We start from the raw sequence: 26617 nt of genomic DNA, 5'->3' as shown, positions 1-26617 counted from the left end.
GTGGAACCCCATTGTAACCATTGTCAAATAAATTTTGAACCACACTTTTATATTCTTTTAAATACAGTATCCTCGAACAAAACTCATAGTGGATTGCCTTAGAAATAAATTACTACATAAAAATAAATTAAAACTTATGTTGCATATTGTATGCGTAAAAATATGGACTAATATTATAAAAGTCCTAAATTTTTAACGTGTAATTGGAAAAAGCCCTAATATTTTTTTTATTATTGCTATGGCCACAACTTTCTCGCAGGATTATTACTCTAGCCCACTTAACGAGTTTCATGGTTAACTTGGTTAAATTTTTTGCAAAATCAGTCCTAAAAAGTTCAAATTTAGTCCTTGAGGTTTGCAAAAATTACACCACATGGTTTTTTAACTTTATTTTTCATTTTTTGTATACTTTATTTATTTTCGGTTTTTTTATAAATATATATACATTTTTTATTTTCTTTTTTTATATACTTTATTTATTTTCATTTTTTAACTTTATTTTTCAACAATTTGATTTTTTTTACCTTTTATACCTTTTGTTTTCTATTTTTTTCTATCTTAGTTATTTATGGTTTTTCTAATGTTTTTATTTATTTTGATCAAGTAAACGAACTCAACTTTAATATAAATTACTATAACAAGTTTTTTATAGAGACCGATTATTATTATTATTATTATTATTATTATTTTTTCTTTTAGTCTATTATCAAATTGAAAAATATTATCTTGAATTTAAACTATTGATATCACATATAAAAATATGATTTAATTTCCAAGTTATATAACACATTGAAACACTAACTCTCAATAAATAAGCTAATTTTTTTTTTAATTTTCATTTTTTCGTAACATAATTATAATAGCACTAAAGAAAAAAAAGTAAAAAGAAAATAAGTTGGACCGAAATTACAAATATAAACATAACAAATTTATTTACTTGAATAAAAATAAAAAAAATTACAAAAACTATAAATTCTATAAATTGTGATATAATCTAATATATTAATACATTTTATATATTTATAAAATAGAAAAAAAAGGTAAAAAGGTAAAAAAAAATCAAATTGATGAAAAATAAAGTTAAAAAATGAAAATAAATAAAGTATATACAAAAATGAAAATAAAAAATGTATATATATTTATAAAAAAACCGAAAATAAATAAAGTATATAAAAAACGAAAAATAAAGTTAAAACATCATGTGGTGTAATTTTTTGCAAACCTCGGGGACTAAATTTGAACTTTTGGGACTGATTTTGCAAAAAAATTAACCAAGTTAACCATGAAATTCGTTAAATGGGCTAGAGTGATAATTCTGCGAGAAAGTTGTAAATTTTGGGCTTTTATAATATTAGTCCTAAAAATATAGGTAAAGTTAAAATGTATTTTAGAAAAAAAAAAAAAGTTAATGTTATAAAATGGTCACCAATAATTCTAGTTTGTTCTTTAAGTCATTAATCCAATTTTTTTCAATATACTAATACTTTTTTTTTCTATGTTTGATTACACAATAGAATATATTTCGACCCCATAAAATTGTATTGAATATTTTATGTGACATCCACCATGACATATGATATTGTAGAATTTGTTGATATATATTCATGTAGCCATTTGATCCTCGATGATAGCAACTCATAGTGGACACCATATAAGGTTGAAATCCACCATGATAAGGTTGAAATCCACCATGATGTTGTAATGAAACATAAGAAAAAATATTTATTGGTCTATTTAGTACAATTAAAATATAAATGACTTCAAAAATCAAGTTACTAAATGTCAGTCATATATTAAATGTCATTTTATAACACTGACTTTTTAGAAAATGTATGTTCAAAATCAACATTTATATATTTATGTTATCATTGAATGTGATATATGATTATCAATAAATCGATTTCTATTTTATATTATTATCAATAAATAAATTTCTATTTTGGGTAACCAAAACATTATGTCACTTTGACCTTGATTTTGAGAATATGTTAATTAAAACAAAATTTTACTCAAGATACATCATTTTACATATAATATGTGTTTTCATACAACAAATTAGCATTTTTAAATACAATACTCAATATATGTGTAATTTAATATAAATATACATACATTATTTATATATTTGAATTAGTCGTTAACAACATCAAAGGTTATTATTGATTATCCATATATGATTGCATGATTAAAGGACAATGTTACTAAGAAAAGCCCAAATGCTTTTTCCCAATGATTTGCCAAGAAAAGACCGGAAGCATGAAAGTGTTTAGAGAGAGTAGTTGAGTTTGATGTTGCATGACATTCACTTATGGAAGCTTGAGAAGAGATATAAATTATAATGGATCAAACTCATATGATAGTTTTTTGCCCATAATATAAAATGTTTGTACGCAAATTTTCCAAATAAAACAAGGAACAAATCACCAGCATATGATGTGCTTTTGGAGTGATGGTCTTTTGTCTACCTTCTCATGTGCTCAAGCTTCCTACTATTTTGATATATCATTTCGAAAAAAAGTTGTCTTGTCTTTTCAATTAAATTTACGTTGTTGGTAATTATAAGAAAAATATGCAATCATACTCACTTCAAGACAACATTCCCATAAGGAGACGTTTCTCATGAAAAGGAAATGCATCATTATTTTAAAACGCCATTTGATGGCATACATCAAGTCTTATTAAAATATAAATATTAACCATCATCAAGGTTGCAAGTGGGGTTTTATTAAAATTTTAATAAAATATCATTTAAAGGTCTTATTTGCAGACAGCTAATCCACCATTTTACCTCGCTCATTACCCCATTATTAAGGCCGAACTGGAACTTATCAAGGTATACTGAATATGTATTTCTATTTTTAATAAATGAAATCAATGTTACAGAGATGGCTTTATAGCCAGAATACAACAATTAACTAGGAGCTAAAACAGGAGATAGAATCGGTAAACTATTGACTAGTTATTTACATATAAAATAAATACTATAAATTAAATGTAATTTATCCATGTGCCTTAATACGCCCCCGCAAGATGGAGGATCCATCGGAGACTCCAATCTTGGATCTTAACCGAAGAAATGGACCGCGACTGAGTGGTTTTGTAAGGGCATCAGCAAGTTGATCGTTGGAGTGAACATGCAGAACTTTTAATGTACCAGCTGTGACTTTTTCTCGGACAAAATGGTAATCCAATGCAACATGTTTCATGCGTGAATGGTAAACTGGGTTGGCACAAAGATATGTGGCTCCTGTGTTATCACAAAATAAGGTGGGTGGTGTAGATGGAGAAATACCAAGATCTTGAAGTAGGTGCTGCACCCATGAAATTTCAGAAGCCGCATTAGCCAATGCTTTGTATTCTGCCTCAGTTGAGGACCTTGAGACAGATTTTTGTCTTGACGATTTCCAGGAGATAATATTGGACCCCAAATATAAGATATAAGCAGTAGTAGAACGACCTCCATGTAGTATACCTCCCCAATCTGAATCCGAAAATGCTGTTAAGTTCAAAGGAGACCCTCGTTTGAAAAATAACCCGTGATGAATTGTGCCCTTGAGATACCATAGAACCCGTTTGAGAGCTTGCCAATGATTTTCAGTAGGAGAGTGCATGAATTGGGCCAACCGATTAATGGCAAAAGACACATCAGGTCGTGTAAAGGCAAGATATTGAAGAGAGCCTACCAGTTTGCGGTACGGTGTTGGATCCACGCTTGGTGACCCATCCATGGGGTGGAGAACTTGGGAAGAGTTTAGAGGGGTAGCCACGTCTTTAGCACCATCCATGTGAAATTGGGTTAGAAGGTTTTGGATATGACGATGTTGAGAGAGGAAAAGACCATTAGACGTGGGAATAACTTCAATGCCAAGAAAGTGATGTAGGGGTCCCAAATCTTTTAGAGAGAATCGGGTAGACAGAGATTTGATGAAGGTGTCAATGAAGGAATTGTTGTTGCCAGTGAGGACTATGTCATCGACATAGACCATAAAGAAACAAGAGATGTTTTGGTGGTTGTAGATAAACAGGGAAGCATCAGCTTGGGATTTTCGAAAACCATAAGAAAGAAGAAATGTAGTGAGTTCTGTGTACCAAGCCCGTGGGGCTTGTTTTAGGCCATAGAGGGATTTGCGAAGTTTGCATACATGTTTAGGGTAGTCTGGATGAATAAAACCAGGGGGTTGAGTCATGAAGACTTCTTCGTGAAGTGTACCATGTAAAAAGGCGTTGTTGACATCAAGTTGGCGAAGGGTCCAGTTATGAGAGAGTGCAAGAGAAAGGATAACACGAATGGTGACGGGTTTAGCAACTGGACTAAAAGTATCAAAATAGTCTTTGCCATGTTGTTGAAGAAAACCTTTTGCTACTAAACGAGCTTTGTATTTGGAGATTGTGCCATCTGGATTTCTTTTGACTCGAAAAACCCACTTACAACCGATAGGAGTGTGGCTGTCAGGAGGAACTAATTCCCAAGTTCCATTTTGCATAAGAGCATTGAATTCTTGATCCATTGCATGTCGCCACTTTGGATCTTTTAGGGCTTGATTATGTGTAGTTGGTTCAATTGTTGTGGGAATAGGATGAAGTGTGGTGTTATTAACAAAGGATTCATTGAAATATCTAGAGTTTTTCTTTCGTGGTCGGGTGATATGGGAGGGTGAGTTGACTGGAGTGAGTATAGTATTTGATGGAGGTGAGGTTGGTGAATTTTGGGTTGGAGGAGGAGTAGGTGAGTGGGCTGATGTGGGTGATGTTAAGGAGATAGGAGTGGATGGGATGGTAACCGAGGGATTGGGACTGGAGGTGGGAGATGGTGGCTGTGATAATGGTTGCTGTGGCAGAGAGGGTGGTTCAGGAGGAACAGAGCCAGATTGTTGTGAGGGTTTTAATATAGTGGAGATGAGTGTATGAGGTGGTAAGTCGGTGTTGGGAGTGGTTGTTGTTGTAGGTACGGTGGCTGTGGAAGGAGGAGTAGAAGTGGCAGCAAACTGATCAGGTGTAGGTAAGGATAGATCGGAGGGAGAGAGAGATGGGAATTGATCATCGATGAACTGAACATGGCGGGAATGGTATAGTCGGTAATTTTGGGGATCATAGCATTTGTAAGCAGATTTTGAAGTTGAGTAACCAAGGAATAGGCAAGGGGTAGAGCGTGGTTGTAGTTTTGAAGTGGTATAGGGACTCAACCAAGGGTAGCATAAGCAGCCAAATGGCTTGAGTTTGGTGTAATTTGGAGTTTGACCGAATAATCGATAAAATGGAGTGAGATTTTGGAGAGTGGAGGTAGGTAATCTGTTTATGAGGTATACGGCGGTTTCAAAGGCATGGGACCAGAATGTTAACGGAAGTTTGGCATAATGAAGAAGAGATAACCCGGTTTCAACGATGTGGCGATGACGCCTTTCCGCAATTCCATTTTGTTCAGGGGTGTGGGGTGGGGTAGTGTAGTGAGAAATGCCATGTGTTTGAAGAAAGGAGGTGAGACCAATGTATTCACCTCCATTGTCACTGAATAAGGATATGATGGGTGTTTGAAGGAAATTTTCAACAAGTGTTTTGAATTGAGGAAAGATAGTGGCAACATCTGATTTCTTTTTCATGGGATAAAACCACACATATTTGGAGAAATAGTCAACAAAAATGACATAATAGCTGAATTTGTCAACTGAGGTTTGAACAGGGCCCCATACATCTGTGTATAATAATTGTAAAGGTTTAGAGACAACAAAAGAGTTGGAGCCAAAAGGCAATTTATGACTTTTATTGACTGAACAAGATGAACAATGCATATTGGAAATTGCAGAATTAAGACCTAACTTAGACAATAGACACTTAAACACTTTGGTGGATGGATGACCGAGGGTGTGATGCCAGTGACAGGAGGCTGTTTTGATGGTGAAGTGGAGTTGTGGATTGGATGGCGGCTGTGCATAATAAACATCTTCAAAGTTCTCCCCCCGCATGAGAAGTGCCCCCGTGCGAAGATCCTTCACAAGAAAATAATGGGGAAAAAATTCAACAGAAACCCAGTTAGTTTTACATAACTTTGCAACAGAAATAAGATTCTTTTTCAGCTGTGGAACACATAATACATTAGGAAGATTAAGTGTTTTAGATGATGTGTGTATGTGTGTAGAGCCAGTGTGGGAAATGTTTAAAGTTTTACCATTCCCAAGAATTATTTCATCTGGGCCACCATAATCTGATACACTTTGGAGGTTGGATCGGTCACCTGTAACATGATTGGATGCACCACTGTCAAACAACCAGGGTAGAGACACAGTAGAAGAGCCTGTCATGGTTACATTTGCTACTGGTGGAGCTTGCTGCAGATTAGTGAGAACCACATTGTTTTCTCGAAGAAATCTGGCCAGCTTTCGGCACTCAGAGGTCATATGACCTGATATATTACAGAATTGACAAAAAGTGTTGGATTTGGGCTGTCGATTACTACTAGTATTGGAGGACCAGTTGGGGCGATTTGTGGGTCCACGTTGCTGCTAAGTAGAGGAGCGATTTTTGAAGCTGCCACGTTGGTAGTTGGAGTTGTCTGATCTTCCATGGGAACAATTAGATTGGCGAGCAGTGTAATCAACAGTGGTGACTACCGGAGTAGTAGAGATTGTGTGCTCTTTTAGGGCTCGCTCAAAGTCTTGTAATTTATCAAATAGTTCGGAATAAGAAAGTGGGTTTTCTCTGATTTTGATGGCAGCTACGATGGTGTCGTATTCAGTACCTAATTGGGAGAGGATGTGAACCAGTAAGTCTTCCTCTGAAACAGGGCTCTGTGCGAGAGCTAGGTCATCAGCAATTGACCTCATATCTTGAAGAAACTCAGCAATTGATCGATCCCCCTTTGGATTTTTAACAAGTTTCGATTTTAGGGATATAACCCTAGATCGAGAGGCGCTGGCAAAACTGGTAGTGAGGCGTTCCCAGACTTCTTTGGATGTGGTAGCAGATGAGATTAAAGGCTGAATTGAGTCTGAACAGCAGCCAAGAATGGCACTGATGATAGTCTGATCTTGACGATACCAGATGAGATACTCTGGATTCGTTTTTGACGCGGAGCTGTCTTTGTCATTCAAGTGTTTGCTCAAAGGTGGCTGGTCACCAGTGATGAATGAATCGAGATCTAGTCCGATTAAAGTAGCTTCAACCTGTCGTCGCCAGACAGGAAAATTGTTGGCGGTGAGTTTGATTGGAAAGTGAGTAGCAGCAGTGACTTGAATAATTGTTTTGGCCATCGTGTGTGTGAGACCGAGAGACAAGAAAAAGATGAGGCGGAAGTGTGGGATCAACTCGTGAGAGCAATTATGGGCTCTGATACCATATCAAGGTATACTGAATATGTATTTCTATTTTTAATAAATGAAATCAATGTTACAGAGATGGCTTTATAGCCAGAATACAACAATTAACTAGGAGCTAAAACAGGAGATAGAATCGGTAAACTATTGACTAGTTATTTACATATAAAATAAATACTATAAATTAAATGTAATTTATCCATGTGCCTTAATAGAACTCTTAAGGGTGCTTTGCTCAAATAAATAAATAAATAACCCTAAAATTTTCATGATAGTTTGTCTGGGTGATTAGAACTCAACGGTTGAGGAATAAATCATCAAAACCATGCATACTCCCTAACCTTGGGTATTCTGCAATTTACCTCTCACATGTTCCTGGGATAAGTACAACATAGGGCAACCAAGGTCACAGGTACAATTGGCCCTTTTAAACTCTTCATGATAGCTTAACGATCATCATAATAGACTTATAAACATACAAACATAGTGTAACAATCCTGTAAGCAATAAGTATTCGATTGGTCTACATGCAACATGAATCTCTAATGCATCGTAAGTAATTGGTAGATTCATAAACAATCATGCATCTCAACAATGGACATTTAATACTAGTTATTAGCTAATAGTTACATGCTCTGTTATTTGACTCTTTGATCGTTATACATTGAATACATTGAGACAGAATATGACATAAGATCTAAATTCCACTTGAAAAGGGGAAAATGCGTATTGGCATTGACAGATTGGAAAACAAATATAGATGGTAATCCACATAAGCATTACTATGGAGATTAAGAACAAGCTAGTTCAAAATTTGAAAACAACCCCATATTGTCCATTTATAATTCTCACGAGCCAACCACAAATAAAATTTATCTCTTGAAAAAGGCAACGATACTCATTGTATTTTGAAACAAAAAATATGATATCTGTTGAAGTTATCTCTATTTATCTTGTATTTATCTCTGTTCTAGATAGATGTTATCTTATTATTATTTCCTAGTTTATCTAGCTAGGTTTCTTTGTTCTAGATAGATGTTATCTTATTATCTTTTCCTAGTTTATCTAGGTTTCTTGTTTTCCCAGTATAAATACTTGTATTGCACCTCCGGGTTTTCTTGATGAATATACAAGTTCGTTCCCTGATTAAATTTCTCATAGTATCATAGCTAACATGTGAGATCTAATCAAACATAATGACCGGAGGTGGTGAAAAACAGTGGCGAATTTAGGATTAAAATTCACATGTGTCCCAATCAAAATGGGATACTCAACAAACGAGTCAAAATTTATTTTTTCATAATGCCGGATTGTTAATAATACAATTAAACAAAATATAGTATTAACTTTAATACCAAAGATTAACCGTAGTCTTAAAAATACTACTAAATATCTTACAATTGTTTACGACAAGATTTCATATTTGTAAAATAATCTTTAAGTGCATCATTGCTAATACTATCCAACACATTTAAGATATTCTATATTACAATTTATAAATCTACCAAACTGTTAAAATTAAAAGTAATAAACCCTACAATTTAAGTGCAGCAAAATAAACTAATAAAATCAATTATTAATCAAAGCATCTTGAATTTAAAAGTACTACCAAATGAAGAGTTTATCAGCAGCAAAGTTAAACTAACAAAACCAAAATTTAAAAATACTACGAAAAATAATTGCTACCTATTACCTATTCCCTATTAGTCGGACAACACTTTATGAACATACTCCATACTTTGTTCCTAACTTTATTTTATATATTTTATTCTTGACTTCCCTTCCTTTATTCAATATACACGACACACAATAAAATACATAATAAATAGATTTTTCCATGGCTTTTCCTTACTTAATATCACCAGATTATCAAGAGGAAAAAACTAACCTGGTTTTCAACTTTCAAGAATAAAGCTATCTTTTAACTGTGTGGTGGACGAGTGACGACAAAGATAAACAAAATGGAGGACATATATGGTAGAGCCGGAGAAGAGGCCGACATCGGCAGAATGTAGCGAAGGTGACCGAAGATCCGGAGAGTCGTAGTAGAGTCGTGAAGGCCGTCGGTATCCGACAAATCAAAGATATGTCGAAAATCAGTAGTTTATCGGACGAAAATCAGTGTTTTGGTAAAAAAAATATTAGGGTTTTTGGTTTCTCCTTATCTTCTCCTATTTTTTTCTCACTTTTTATGTTGTAATTTTGTATTATATGGTATGTATTAAATTTTCTTATGGTTATTAATTTTTCTGCTAAAATATCCAAGGGACAAGGGTGTCCCTATAAAAATTTAAAGGGTATCCTGTTAAAATATACTACATACTTTCTAGAAAAAATTTCAATGTAAGGTAGCATCGCCCCGGGTGAAAAACCAGGTTCATCCAGTGGAGAGAAAGCGGCGATGGATATCTCGTCACCATACTTTCTCACCACATTAGATCTTCCGGGTTAGAACTTCATAGGAGAGAGTCTATTACGAGACGGAAATTACAGTGATTGGCTATGTGAGATGACAAATGCGCTACTTGCCAAGAACAAGATTGGTTTTTTCGATGGAAGTCTACTACCCATGCCGAAATAAGATTTTGTAGATCTGATGAATTGGAAAAGGTGTAATGCCATGGTGAGAGGCTGGCTAATCAATGCAATGGAGAAGGAGATCAAAGGCAATGTTAAGTATGCCAGAATAGCCAAAGACACATGGATGGATGTTGTGGAAATATCTGGTAAAGAGAATGCCCCGCAGACATATGAACTCAGAAGAAAAATCACAATAATTCGCCAAGATGAATCAACTGTCTCATCCTATTATATGAAGCTTAGACGTGTGTAGGACGAAGTTCGGTCAATAAATCCTATACCCACCTACAAATGTAATGGGTGTTCGTGAGATGCTGCAAGAGCATTTGCCAAGATGCGTGAAAAGGAGATGTTATATGACTTCTTGATGGGCTTGAATGAGGAATATAATGTTGCCAAAACTTAAATATTGAGCATCGATCTATTACCCAACCTAGGAGTAGCATATCATTTGGTCAGTCAAGATGAACATCAAAGGTTGATTGGCATGGCTCATTCATTAGGAAACGATACTGCAGCCTTTCAGGTTTCTGGGAAATCAAATGTGAAGGCTTTCAGAAAAGAGAGCTCATAATCATCAAACACATGAAGAAAGACGATGATCGTTGGTGTACCCACTGTCAAAAGTCTGGACATATGATAGAAGGTTGTTTCGAACTCATTGCTTATCCGAAGTGGTGGACACCCAAGGGAACCAAGACTCAAAACAATAAGGCTAGACCTCCGCCACAAGCCACTGCAACCACCACTAACGAGTCACATATGAGCAACATAACAAAGTAAGACTACAACCAATTGCTCAAGTTGCTACGTGCTACTCAAGTCAACGACAACATTCGTGCCACAACAAACATGACTAGTAAGAAATCCAATCTTGTTGAACCTTGGATAATAGATTCGGGTGCTAGTAACCACATAACCCATCAATAAAACTGGTTGAAAAACATGAAAGTCAATCTAGATTATTCTTGTATAACTATCCCAAATGAAGAATCCATGACAGTTAAGAATGTTGGAAACGTTCATTTATCTTGTAACCTTAAACTAAAGGATGTGTTGGGTATACCAAAATTTAAATGCAATTTGTTATCAGTGAGCAAAATCACTCGAGAATTGAATTTTTTTGACCTTCTTTCCAGACAAATGTTATGTACATGAGTTATCCTCGAAGAACCTGATTGGGATGGGTAAAGAGAGAAACAGAATGTACTATTTAGAGCTATTACAACACAAAGAGGTGGCTATGACAGTATGGAGTAAATGTAACATCCTGATGATGAGGTATCTCCAATTTTAACCCTAAGTATGAAGATTATTTGCATTTTAGCCCTTGTCCATGATAAGTATTGCAAAATGACCCATAATTTCATTTTTGTAAATTTTGGGTGGGGCTTACGTACGCTGGGAGTACGTTCCAGAACCTCAAACCCTAATTTTTAGGGTTTGGACCCTATTTAAACATCCTTAAGTCCCAAGTCTCGTCCCTTCCATCAGCCTCCAACCTCATTTTTGTTGGGTTATGAGCATTCTAACACTCCTAAGTGTACATGCAACCCTAAATACCTTGGATCTATGTTTTCTCTATTATACATACAATTATGAACATCCAAGGTATTATCCTAATCTAGCATACAAAATAATAAATATAAAAAGATAGAATACATACCTCTTTGATGTAGAATGTCTTCATGAAGCTTGAGTGCCTAGTGCCCCAAGTGTGACACCTCAAATGGTTCACACAACACCAAATACACTTGGAATAACTTGAGAGAAACTTGAACACTCCTTAAAATCGTCTAGCCCTCACACTCACACATTAGTGTATGATTTCTTGAGCCATGGGATTCTTTTATATGGTGGCTATTAGGGTTACACCATGTAACTCATAACTTTACCCATTCCTTATGCTCCATGGATTTTAACCTCCATGGAGTATCCATGGGTCACCCCATGGACTTAGTCCAACATAAGGAATCTTGGATCACAAGCCCACATATATAAGAATGAATGATTTACACAATCAACCCATATATTTAATTAGTCTCCTTTTGATCACTTAATTAATTCCAAATTAATTCTTGATCAATACTAATTAAATAACCTTATTAATATATTAGAACTTATAATATATTAACCAACCTTAAGTGTTATTTCTCTCATTATAGTCTATCCAAATGCATGATGCCATGCAACCCAAATGGACCATGTCGGGTCGGGTCAAGTCTTACCAATTATAGTTATGGACTTAGACATTAATCCAACAATTTCCACCCTTTTAAAAAAACCCTAAACCATTTGAGAGCATTTGTGAGCCTTTGAGTGTATTTTTGGTGACCTTGAAGGAGAAAGGAAGAAGAGAAGGTCATCTTGGAGAAGTGGAGCACTTTAGATCCAAAATCACATCATCAGTTGGCATCATTTGGAGGTAAAAAGCTCTGAACTTGGTTAAGTGTTGATTAGATATTGTTTATTCATGAAGTTTGTGTTCGTTTAGTCCCATTAGTTTGGTATTTTGAGTATGAGCTACTTCAATCCATTTAAGATGTCCTGTCAGACATTTTGAAGTGTTTAGAAGCATAAAAATGTGGTCTTGGTCATTATTTCCCTTCCATGCATGAGCTTAGATGCCTTAATGGGTTGAGAGGTTAAGGTTTTTGGTACTTAGCACTTAATGGCCATGCAAGACCATAAAGTTGGAAACTTTATGGTCAAGGACAACTTTTGGGGCTTAGATCTGTAGTTTGGATGCAAGGGCTTAAGTATTAATCTCTTAATGAGATGGAAAGGAGCCAGACGCGTACGCTGTGTGCACCATGTGGTACGTTGTGTGTACACAGTCAAACCCCCACTTTTGGTCAATGCCCAAGTACGCCCTGTGTACAGGTTGAGTACGCCCAGCGTACTCGGCTGAGTTGACTCGGTTGACTTTTTGACTTTTTACTTTAACCAGGGTTTGACCTAAGGGTATTTTGGGTATTTTGAGTTGTGATTTAGGTGGGTAATTATTTGATGAATAGGTGATGGGAAGAGCTTATATTCAGAGCAGGGACCTATTCAACTATTTGTTCGGACTGAGAGGTGAGTTTTCCTCACTATTCTTGCTGGTCGAAGGCACCAAAGCCGACCCATTTTGTGTAACACTCGTAATGTGGTAAGTTTCCTTTTATCCCTTATTGCAAAATTCTTTTCATTTTGGTCCTTGGCTAGTACGCTATGAGTACATTTAGCGTACTACTGTACTAGCTCTTTGCTGGTCGCGGGCATCACCCATGTACGTTGGGCGTACGTACGGTTTAGGAAAAACCTAATTTTTAGGGTTTGCACCCTATTTAAACATCTTAAACCACCTATTTGACATTTATTGACCAGCCTCCACATCCATTTACCCTTAAAACGAAACCCTAAGTGCATTTAGTGAGATTTGAGCTTGAAAGTGAGTTTGTTGGTGTTTTGTGGTGAAGAAGAAGAAGAAGAGGAACACTTGGAGGAATAGCTTGAGCTTGTAGATCCAGAGTTAGCTTCACCTTTGCAAGCCTTTTGAGGTAAAAAGCTCTCACCTTGACGGTCATTTGTGCTAGATCTATTTTATGGTGTTATTTATGCACTTTTGAGTCTTTAAAGTTAAGCTTTTGATATACTCCAGAAGCAATAGATGTTAGATCTGAGCTCTGTGGAGGTCCCTTGTTCATAAAAATGCAAACTTTGTGAAAGATATTGATCCATGCAAGTTTTATGTAACACCGTAAATTTTCAAACAAATTTTTCATTTTTAAAACACATAATTCTCATTATCACATTCCAAAACCTCAAGTGTCAAATAGTCAAAACACAAATATCATAAATCGTCCTGATAAAAATCCAGGATCCACAAAACATAAACTTCATCTCAAGTGTGTGTACAATCAATCCGGCGCCTTCCCTCGATCCTGAGAAGTAGCTGAAACACATATCACATAACACGGTAAGCACGAAGCTTAGTGAGTTCCCCAAAATACCACACATATCTCGTTAGCCTCTCATGGCTATACTCAGATAAGACCCTCCGGTCAATGTGTCTCAGTGAGACCCTCCGGTCCCACAACTCGGGTTGACCCTCCGGTCCTAACTCAGCGAGCTCAGAATAATACACATCATAAATCACATAGACATAATGCAGGATATCACAATACTCAATATAAGCACATAAGACCCTCCAGTCACACAAAGGTTACCACAATAGGTAAGTATAGTGAGAAGACTCACCTCGAATGACGAACAAATCCTATAAATGTTGCTGCTGCACACCGACCTCTAACTCTAAGCCAAAACCCACAATTAACCCTATTAAGATCTAAGACCAAACTCTCACTCATTAGGTCTAAAGATAGTCCACTCCCCGGCCTATAAATAACCCAAGCCCATTGGGCCCACCAAGGCCCAATACTAAATGGGCTCTCCCAAGGCCCAACTCTCAACTTAAATCCAAATGGAAAGCTCAACATAAGGGCCCAAGACTTATATATTCCTCTGATCCAAAATCTCTAATATAGCAAGCCCAAAATACAGGCCCGACACTTAAGGCCCAATAAGAGATTTTCCCCAAAAAGCCCACAGCAAGGTTACGTGGGGCGTACCTCCCTTGGTACGCTCAGCGTACACAAGCGTATACGCGAATCCTAATCGAGGACACTAGATCAGTACGCGGGGCGTACTGGAATTACGTTGGGCGTACGCCTAATTTTGCTTAATCCCCTCTCTTGGTCTTAACCCGTTAAGACCATAGCTATACTCTCAGATTTGGACTCCCTAAAGGCTCATAGTCCATAAAGTTCATGACTTTAAGCCTTTGCATGGCTGAGGAAGTCCCAAACACACAAACTCTCACTCTTTATTCGCAAAAATGCTCATATCTCATGCATGGGGTGGATTTGACGTCCAAGACTCCATTTTTATGAATATACTCCATTAAAAACACTCAAATGGGTAGATATTAGGCTCTGGAGTTCAACAACTCATAAAGCTTCAAGCTTTGGGACCAAAAACCCTAAAATGGACCATATTATGCACAAATAAAAAATGATGAGAAAGCTTTGAGCTTTATACCTTCAAATGATGTTCCAACCACAGAAAAGCTCAGATCCAAAGCCTGGACTCCAACTCCATTCTCTTCCATGCTCCTTCTTCATTCCAAGGGTACCACAATAACACTTGGAAGCTTACAAATGGACACTCAAGCTAGAGGAAAGGATATTAGGGTTTAGAGAGGGTTGAAGGCTGGAAATGGTGGCCAAAAATGAGGCCATCATGTTCTTTAAATAGGGACACATCCCTCATTTAGGGTTTCCACCTTGTGCCTAGTACGCCCAGCGTACTAGGTGGCTCTGCTTAAAAATCACGCACATGAGTACACTAAGCGTACACACACGTACGCCTCGCGTACTCAGCTACCACCTTTTCTCAATTAAAGGACTAAACTTGCCAAATCTTCAAACTATCATAGCTCCTTCACTATAAGTCTGTTTCCAATGAACCTCATATCCACAGAAAGGTGGCGAGAAGCCCTACGTTTCTAGCAATTCTTTGCAACCCCGAAGCTTCCTCATGCTCGGGTTGCAGCCTGCGTACCCTAAATCACGGATGATCCGAAACAAGTTGTTACATTTTAAGAGCTTTATTAAGTTTCATTTTGAGTGTTGGGTCCCATTAAGCCATGCATGGGTGTAAAGTTTCCAACTTTAGGTATTAAGTCGCCCTTAGGGACCAGATCTGAGAGTCTGGCAAAAGGTCTTAATTGTTTAAGTGCTTAATGAAGTGGTTTGGGAGTATGAGGCGTACGTTCGACGTACGAGTTGAGTACGCCCTATGTACTCAACATCTGGGCAATTAGGCTTGGCCTTCTTGGTTTTGGGCCATGCTTTGGACTTTTAAGTTTTGGCCTTGTTGAGCCATTAGAATTTTGATTTTGGGCTTTTACTAGTATATTGGGCTTCCTTGGATTTAGTCTCATGATGGTTTTTGGGCCTAATTTGGAAGATTAAGCCATATTGGGCTTTGGATTGCCATTTAGGAAATTGGGCCTTTTAACTTTTAAGTAGTTGGGTTGGACCTTGGTTTTGGGCCAAATAAGAAAAAGGGTAAAATGGTCTTTTACCTTGGTTATGGGTTAAGTAGCTTACAATCTTGTTTATGGTTCGAGATCTAATTATTAATTGGATATTATTTTGATGATGTTAGCGCGAGGATTTTCCGGACCCGCAGACCGATCTTCATTTGAGTGTTTCAGTAGCTGGATGTGAGTTTCCTCACTGTGTTTAGGGGGTCGAAGGCACCGATGCCGACCCATGGTTTGTTATGCTTAGGATTCTAGATGCCTGCGTGACTCTTGCATATGTTATGCATTTATATGTTTACCGGGTGGGGCTCGATGCTGGGCGGGGCCCGTTGACCATTCTGTATGCTATTTATCTTTCTGATTATCGCATGTGTTATATGTTTATATGTTTATATGTTCATATGTATGCCGGCGGGGCCTGATGACTGACAAATATGTATACCGAGCGGGGCTCGATGCCAGGCGGGTCCCATTATATGTTTATTATGTATGGTATGTGGTATCTTGGGGAACTCACTAAGCTTTGTTCTTACAGTTCTCAGTTTAAGTTTCAGGTACTTCCGGTTCGAAGGGGAAAAGCTAGGGATGATTGCAGTGCACATACCACATCGTTCCGTATTTTTGTACTACTCTTATGTATTTGGATGATATCGATACTCTTTGATTCACCATGGTTTTTATGATGTTGTTTGGATAATGGTTTTAATTAATTTAAAAACGAAAATTTTTAGTCTTAATTTTTGGGACGTTACAATTTGGTATTAGAGCCTTAGTTTGAGGGATTCGGACATACTCTTGGGTGTGTCTGAAGACTCGCTTCTAACACTTAGGAAGTGCTAGGGAAAAGAATAGAGGCTTTGGGGTGTTTGGGAGAGAAGGGTTGAGAGAGGTGTGAGAAATGGGATGATTTGTGCCTCTATTTATAGGTTGTGAATTGGTGCAACACGGAGTGTTGAAGTGCCAGGTATCGCGATCGCGTGCGAAGCCGAGGGGATGAAGGTGTGGCTGAGATGGTGCCACGTGTCACCTCCGGAACTTAATAGAAAGTTAATTATCTTCTAAAGCTCGTAACTTTCGCATACGAGCTCCGTTTTTGACATTTTTTATATCCATGCGTTGGTATCCACGTGATCTACAACTTTCGTTTAGATTCAGTCAGTTAATTTTGAATTTATTCTTAAAGTTATATTTTTAACAGGCTTAGACAATTAAAATCCATTAAAATTCATAACTTTCTCATTCGACGTCCGTTTTCGACTGTATTTATATCGTTGAGCTCCTATTAATGAGATCTTCAATTCTCATTTAGGTTGTATCGGCTAAAAATCGATCCATCTAAAATTCGATTTCCGGACTGTATACTGTTATGCAAAATCTTAGAAAAATCATAACTTCCTCTAACGAAGTCAGATTTAGACGTTCTTTATATGTACGTTCTCGGTTTAACGTATACTACAATTTTTGTTTAGATTGCTAAGGCTAAAAAGTATTTCGTCAAAAATTCACTTTTTACGATACGCGGAGTCGTGCCGGTTTTATCGCAAAACTTCGACGGGTCATAACTTCTTCGTTATAAGTCGGATTTCAGCGTTCTTTATATGTACGGAATCCTTGTGACATATACTATACTTTGGTTAAGATTATATATTCTAAAAAATATTCTATCAAAAATTATTTTTAACGTTTATTGTCTTTAAATTGACTAGCCCAAATCTGCAGCCGTTACATCTAAGTCCAACCGTTATAGGGTTGAATCTTTTAATCTAATATTATTTAAGTTATGTTGCATGTGATTGTATTCATGCAGTAGTTAATTGGCACCAATGGGGGTCGTTTGGCAGTTGATGGTGGGGTGAGGTGTAGAGCCTAGGGTAGCCTAGTGTAACATATATATATATATATATATATATATATATATATATATATATATATATATATATATATATAGGAAGTACACACCGTCCCCATCCTAAAAATATAAATTTCGTCGAAATCCGAATCCGTATTAATTAGATATGATTTTTCTAAGATATAAAAGTCAGCCGCGCACGACGAATGTATGACGTAAAAAGCTACGAAGAGAATGGTTGACTTTTAGCTAATACGGCCAAAAAGAAAATTGTAGTACTCCTTAAAATATGAATTTTGAGAAAAAGAATGCGAAAAACGGAGTCCGTATGAGAGAGTTATGATTTTAGCAAAATCATTTAATTTTATAAAAATATGGACAAAAATATAAATTCAAAATTAGCCGACGGAGTCTAAACGAAAGTTGTAGATCTCGTCGATCGCTACACGTGGATATAAATAACGTCAAAAACGGAGTTCGTATCAACGAGTTATAATTTTTAATAGCATATTTACGTATTAAAATAAAGTATAAATCATATATACGTATGCATATATATACATATGTATATATCATTAGAAAGGTATCGACGATGCGGTCGTTATAAGACTAGTGTTGAGTACTTTCGACATTAGTTTAGTACAAATATCATTAAATCTATTTAAAATAGTATTATAAAGGGGTGTTTAGTCGTTTATATAACTATAAGGTCATTAACTAACTATGGAGAGTAGTTTTTGAAAATTCAATCACTATAAATAAGAGTCTCTAGCTCTCATACTTCTTGCACCATTCTCTTGATTCAAGAGTCTTTCTCTTCTTATCCCCCCCGAGCATTTCGGTCCCTCGTGATTCGACTTCTCTTTCTGTAGTTTTTAGTATAGTAAGGTGAGCGCTGAAGCGCTGCATGAATCTTTCTTAGAAAGATTCAGCGACAAAGTTCTGCCCCTGCAGAGCTCGACTCCTAGCTAAATAAGTTGTGCTACCCTACTTTAAATATAGCTTATAATATCGTTATTATGAACCTATAAATAAAATTTATCAGTGATTCAAAGTCGTTATACTGATTGAACTACTTACGGGAGAGGTGTCTAGAATGGTCGTGTTGGGTTTGGTTGTTGGATTTCAGAAAAACTATATGCCGAAATGGTCCTGCCTCCCAACTCACCTGTCTGGCTGATCCTTACTTGATAGATCATGAAGTAGACTTTAAGTTAATGATGAATCTAGACTAATAATTAGTCGCAATAAAGATTAGACTAAAACTTAGCGATAATACTGCTAGGTTTCGTCGAAGGAAAATAGAATCGTTAAAAGCAAAGCGCTGCCCGAGTTTGGAATCATCACTTTAACAAGTGAGTGCATAGTTACTTTCATCTTACACATAGATATGAAGTATTTTATATAAATTACGTGTTATGTGTGTATACTGTCTGAATATTTTCTGTCTATGTTGGATGAAACGTTTTATACATGTTTTAAATGATCTAAACTGTATATGTATTTTATATCTACAAAATGTGTTGGGTAAAACATAGGTAGATTAGAGATGAGATAAATGATGAGCGATGAAAGATGAGATGAATGATGAGCGATGATATATGAGTGATAAAATATGGTGCGAAGCGATGACCTAAGCGATGAGCCAAAGCGATGAGCCAAAACGATGAGCCAAAGCGATGTGCCAAAACGATGAGTCAAAACGATGAGCCAAACGATGACCCAAGCGATGGCCCCGTCATCTAGCAGAGTATGGATGACAACCACAGACCATTCTAGACAGTCTAGTGGAACACTAGCAGGCTCGCAACCTGTAGGTGTTGTGAACGATGTGTTCACCCGGTGTACTCTAAAAACCCATTGACAGGTATTACGAGTGGACTCTCGAAAACGATACTGTCAATAAACGAGATAAACCCTGGCGACTATGCATACTTAGTGTCGATTCCTTAGGATACTTGTAACAACCCGATATTTCGAATCAATGTAACGATCCAAAGTCGAGTTGGTAACCTATCTTAATATAATAGGAATAACGTCAAAAATGAAATGTTCAAAAATCTCAATGTGAATGTACTAAGTGGTAGATGTCGTATCAAGGTTTCAAAAATATAAAGAACTCAAAAATCCGAGTTATAACGAAGAAGTTATGACCAATCGAAAATCCGCAACAAAACCGGCAAAACAATGTTAAGCGTAAAGCACGAAATTTCAATAAAATACTCTTTAGCCTTAAGTATCTAAATGAAAGTCGTAGATATCACTAAACCGTAAGCATACATAAAAAGAACGTCCAAATCTGACTTCGTATGAGGAAGTTATGATTTTTCGAAGTTTCAGACATAGCAGTAGAGAGCTAAAAACTCGAAATAGAGATCGAGCGACTTTTAGCCAACGTAACCTAAACGAGAATCGAAGATCTCATCAATAGTAATACAACGGTAAAAAGACAGACGAAAACAGACATCGAATGAAGAAGTTATGAATTTTTAACAGACTTTTCCAGTCCCGGCCTGTTAAAAATAAAGTATTAAAAATAAATTCAAAATTAGCCGACGCAGTCTAAACGAGAGTTGTAGAGCATAATCTCACCTACGCGTGCATATAAATAACGTCGAAATCGGAGCTCGTACGCGAAAGTTACGGATTTTACAAGTTCGAGACACAAAATCTGAGGTTGTCAGGCAGCTCACGACGTGAGCCTGTGATTGATGGGTTCCAGAGCTGGCAGCAGACGTCGCATCCATGGAAGAGATAAGATCAAAACTCACTACGTGAGCAACTCCATGCTCACGACGTGAGACCCCAAAACTTGCCCTATAAATAGAACCCAAGGGGTTCCGGGTTTAATGCTCAATTCCTCTCTTTCTCATGCTTATGCTCTGCGTTTAACCCCTCAAAGCCATCCCGACATCCCAATTTTCATATCCAAGTACCAAAGTAAGTTTTACGCTACCGAGATTCCCGAGATTCCCGAGAATCCCGAGAAACCAGCTTTCTCCAGTCGAAGTTCTGGTCGATCTTTGTCTCACCTTCTTCAACCTACCAAGTGAGTTCATACCCCTATCACTACACTTTCAAATACTTTTAAATGCTTTTAAACACTTTTAAGGGGGGAATACAAGTAAACACACGGTTAAACTCGTGTGAAAAACATCAATCTTTTGCTATACTTATCTTACTATTGTTATAACTATCATATGAAGTTGTTAACATGCAAAACATCACACATCGCAACTTTACCCTCATGGGATACAATATGTTTTATAAATAGAAATATGTTTTATTTATATATCTGCATACTACATCATACCAAGCGTAACCATTTCAACTATAACATCATGTTTATACAAGAAAATACAACTCATTAGTATGCCTTTGTTAACACTGTAGAAAGGGTAATCATTTCAGAAATCATTCATATATTTTTCCAAATACATGATTTAATTGAGAATATGTGAGTCATTCGTCTCCACCATACCTGTCAAGGTACCACTAGAAAGCCCTGTTTTATAACCAGAGTCTCTATTGTGAGAACGTGATAAGTGTGTATAGATCTATACGGGACTGATGATCCCGCGCCCTGACTGTTAGCTACAGTCTGTGGGGTGACAAATATCATATCGCTTCGACGCCTGAAGAACGTCGCCACAGGCAAATCCATCATAGTACGGTTATGAAAACTCACAGGATAGACAATTATTATGGTATTTATGTTTTTGCGGAAAAAGTAATATTACAATTATTTTTACGCGAAATTACAAACTTCTTATAGTTTTGTTTACTACTAAAACTATGCATCATTACTTTAAGTATGACATATTTACTTATAAATACATAGTCTTGGACATATGAGACTACTCCTCACTGTTAGGAAAATATAGGTTTTTTCTGGTTCGATACATTCATTCTATACAAACAAAGATTCATAACTCCTTTTATGAGAAAATATCGGATTTTCTGGAAAACAAACATAAACTTTCGAATGGCATACATTTATACAAATATATACTTATGAACTCACCAACTTAAATGTTGACACTTTTTCTTTGAAATAACTTGTATTTTCAGGAAATCGCTAAACCAGGTTAGCAACTGCTTTTGGGGACTAATGCTCAGGCGTTAGTAATATCTTTTGGGAACATCATATTGTATTTCACTTTTGAAACATGTAATACAACAATCATGTAAACTTTTCAAATATATGTTATGGTGGTGTTTACCTTCTTTACTATTCAATTGTTATGATACTGTACATGACGTACTCCGCCCCCGAATGTTTCCGCCTTTCAGGTTTGGGGTGTGACAGATTGGTATCAGAGCATTGTTTATAGTGAACTAAGTATATCAAAACCGTTTATTTTCGATATACAACTATAAACGCAACTGGGCAAAAACACTCTGATTAAGAGACATACTTTTAAAAATATAAATTTTATTAAAAAGTATACATTTCGTAACAATAACAGTGTCATAAGGAAAACAATATAGAAGTATTATAGATGAGTTGTGAACTCCAAGTATGCCTTGGAATATGTAATCGGGACTGGGATAAATATAGCGTGAGTAACTATATTTGTCCGAGAGCCGACTAACATACGTCAGGGAATCGTTGCAGTAAACGACAAGTCTAAAACTTACCAAACATAAATCTTTAGAATCAAACATAACATTTAGAATACTATAGGAGTATTTTGTAAATGCAATAGTTTAACCTTGATGATCATATTTATATGCTTTAGTATTTAGACAATTCTCATATCCCTGTTCTCGTACAGACTTAATGGCCGGATTTCACTTACCAGGGGACCCATACTACCCGAACCAAGGTAACGGAGGCTGGGTGGAAGATGATCCAGAAGAGGATCCCGAGGAAATAGTGGATGAAGAGGAAGAAGAAGAGGAACTCATGGAAGAAGAAGAAGAAGAAGAGTCAGAGGGGACCGATACAGAGCCCGAAGTGTATAATCCCCCACCATTCGTCCGACCTCCTGCGATCAGGAGAGGTTTTCAAGGACCAACCCCCATGTGGGGAAACCTCATTCACCAATGGAGCCGACAACAAGGAGTGCACCCTCCATACGGGATGTGTCGAGACTTCTACAACGTTAGCAATGGAGGTTCAGCTGACAGGGCACTCCCTGTCATCGTGGATAAAATAGCTAACCAAATCGACAAGTCAAGGATTTATGTCGCCTAGATGAACTACATGATGAGACCCGAATCCACACCGGGACACTCCAGGGCCAAATGGATGCAACCCTTGCTGAAATAAGAGAAATAAGGGAGCTACAAGTCCTCCTTGAGAGGCGACTAATGGGAGCCCAACACTAGGAAGCAGAGTCTAGCTCTAAGCGCAGTACGCGTCGCAAGTAGTGCTTACACAACCCCAAATTTTGTTATAGACTAGAACCACGGCTAAATGTTTTACTTTTACTAACTTTCGATGTTGTAGACCGGTAGATAAGGTCAAATTTTCCAACATTACGATGTATTCACGCTATGGATATCTATTAAAGTAATTACTTTGGGTGTTAATTCCTTGGGTATCACTCAAATTCATAAGTTTATCTGTTATTACATAAACTACTACTATGAATTGAACGCAAATCACTGTTAAGCCGAATCTTATTACATAAGAATTTAAAATAGTTAAACTTTTTAACACTTGACTTTCAATCATCAAAGATTTATCGTCTTTCATTATTAATTCTTTGGCAGCAAGATGCCTCCTCACATATCTAGCAGACACGTCAACAATGCAACACCAACACCACCGCCACCACCTCCATAATATGATCCCGTCATGGTATAGGCTGCTATCACTGCAGCAGTAGCAGCTGCTCTTACTCAAATAAACTCTAACGGCGCTGGCGGAGCAGGAAGCAATACCAACCACTTGAATCGTGGCACTGGCCATGGTCATACCAGGGAATGTACATACAAAGAATTTTCAAACGCAAAGCCAAAGACATTCAATGGGGTAGGAGGAGTCATTGCACTTATGCCATGGTTCGAGAAGACCGAAACGGTCTTCGAAATCTGTGCATGTCCAGGAACAACCAAAGTCAAGTTCGCAGCTTGCACTTTCTCTGATCGAGCCCTCACCCGGTGGAAGGGCCATGTGAAAGCCCTATCTCTCCTAATTGCTAATGTCATGAGTTGGGAAGATCTCAAAATCTTAATGCTAGAAGAATACTGCCCGAGGGGCGAAATCCAAAAGTTAGAGCAAGAGCTTTGGAACCTAAGGATGAATGAATCAGACCTAGCCACTTACACGGCCAGGTTCAATGATTTTTCAGCCTTGTGCCCAGGAATGGTAAACCCGGAACCGAAGAAGGTAGAGAGGTACATTTGGGGATTATCACCCCAGATCCAGGGGCATGTCCTGGCTTCTAACCCAATCACGTTTGACAGCGCGAAGCGCTTGCTCAACGATTGATTGATCATGGTGTTAAGCAGGGTACTATTACCGCTGCTCCTGGGCCACCGAAGGATGTAGAGGACCAAAGGAAACCCTGGAACAAGAGAAAGGGGCAAACCACACAGGAAAACCCTAAGAAAAAACAAATGGTGACAACTCACGCTGTTACTGTCCCGACCGCCCCAGCACCAACAAAGCCATACATCAGCAACCTACTGAAGTGCAGTAAATGCAACTTCCATCATCACGGACCCTGCCGTGAAATGCATTGCACTAGGTGCAATAGGAAGGGACACACTGTCCGTTTCTGCAAGGAACCGACCCAACCGGCCGCTACAGCCACAAATGACGGAGTAGGCCGTACTTGTTACGAGTGTGGAGCAACGGGGCACTTCCGAAGGAACTGTCCGAAAGCAAACAATAGGAATGCTGGTGGAGGGGGCAAAGTTTTCGCAATGGGCCAAGAGGAAGCCATTGTTGATCCCACGGTGGTTACGGGTACGTTTCTCCTCGATAACTCTTATGCATGCATTCTATTTGATAGTGGGGCAGAGAGGAGTTTTGTGAGCCATAATTTTAAAAATATACTTAAGCAAACTCCCCAGTCATTAAGAGAAACATTCATAGTAGAAATGGCTAACAAAAAAACAGAAGGCGCTAAAGAAATATACTCAAACTGTACCCTCACACTAAACAACAATTCTTTTCCAATCAACCTTATGCCAGTTTCAATAAAAAGTTTCGACGTTATCATAGGCATGGGTTGGCTGAGTTCTCATCGTGCGGATATTTTATGTTATGAAAAGGCCATTCGCCTTAACCTGCCAAATGGCGAAACCCTCATTATTTATGGCGGTAAACCCAGTACTCATCTTCGTATCATCTCTTGCGTCAAAGCTCAAAAATGTTTACGCAAGGAATGTCATGCGTTCTTGGCACACGTTGTAGATGTAAAGCGAGGAGTAGAAGACATCAAGAGCGTGCCTGACGTCTGTGATTTTCCCGATGTCTTCCCCGAAGATCTTCCAGGAGTACCTCCTACAAGACAAGTCAAATTTAGAATCAACTTAATTCCTGGAGCCACCCCTGTAGCCAAAGCACCGTATCGTTTAGCCCCAGCAGAGACGCAAGAATTATCCAGTCAACTGAACGTACTGCTCAGCAAAGGATTCATCAGACCAAGCTTCTCACCTTGGGGAGCACCAGTACTGTTTGTGAAGAAGAAAGATGGATCGTTTAGAATGTGCATCGACTACCGAGAGCTAAACAAACTCACCATTAAGAACCGGTATCTCCTGCCACGAATAGACGATTTGTTCGATCAACTCCAAGGGGCAAATTACTTTTCGAAGATCGATCTGAGATCGGGATATCACGAATTACGAGTCCTGGAAAGTGATATTCCTAAGACGGCTTTCCGAACAAGATACGGTCATTACGAATTTGTAGTGATGCCTTTCGGACTAACCAATGCACCCGCCGTGTTCATGGACTTAATGAATAGGGTATGTCATTCGTTCTTGGACAAATTTGTGATCGTATTCATAGATGACATACTCATTAATTCAAGGAGTAAAGAAGAACATGGTCAGCACCTCAGACATGTCTTGGAGACGCTACGAGCAGAGAAGCTTTACGCAAAGTTCTCGAAGTGCGAATTTTGGATTAGGAAAGTGGACTTCCTAGGTCACGTGGTCAGTAAAGAGGGCATTCACGTGGACCCTTCCAAAATCAAGGCTATCAAAAATTGGTCAGCACCGAAGACGCCAACCGAGATTCGCCAATTCCTAGGACTTGCTGGCTATTACCGCAGGTTCATACAGAATTTCTCCCGCATCGCAAAACCCCTTACCTCCCTGACGCAAAAGGGAGTATCTTTCAACTGGGGAGAAAAATAGGATGTTGCATTTCAAACCCTGAAGCAAACCCTATGCAGCCCACCCATTTTGTCTCTCCCAGAAGGGACAGAAGACTTCGTAGTATACTGCGATGCGTCCAATCAAGGTTTGGGTTGTGTGCTGATGCAACGAGGATAGGTTATTGATTACGCCTCACGACAACTAAAAACACACGAGGTCAACTACACCACTCATGACCTAGAGCTTGGGGCCGTAGTGTTCGCCCTGAAGATTTGGAGGCACTACCTATACGGAACAAAGTACACCATCTTCACGGACCACAAGAGCCTTCAACACATATTCGACCAGAAGGAGCTAAATATGAGACAACGACATTGGGTTGAATTACTCAATGACTACGAATGTGAGATTCGTTATCATCCAGGTAAAGCCAATGTGGTGGCGGATGCCCTAAGTCGAAAGGAGTGCTCTGGTCGAAGAGTGAAAGCGCTAACAATGACAATCCAT

Source organism: Lactuca virosa, chromosome 2 (genome assembly GCF_052849685.1).
Source record: "Lactuca virosa cultivar CGN04683 chromosome 2, Lactuca_virosa_CGN04683_v6, whole genome shotgun sequence".
Classification (NCBI taxonomy): Eukaryota; Viridiplantae; Streptophyta; class Magnoliopsida; order Asterales; family Asteraceae; genus Lactuca; species Lactuca virosa.
Note: the sequence above shows the minus strand (reverse complement) of the source record.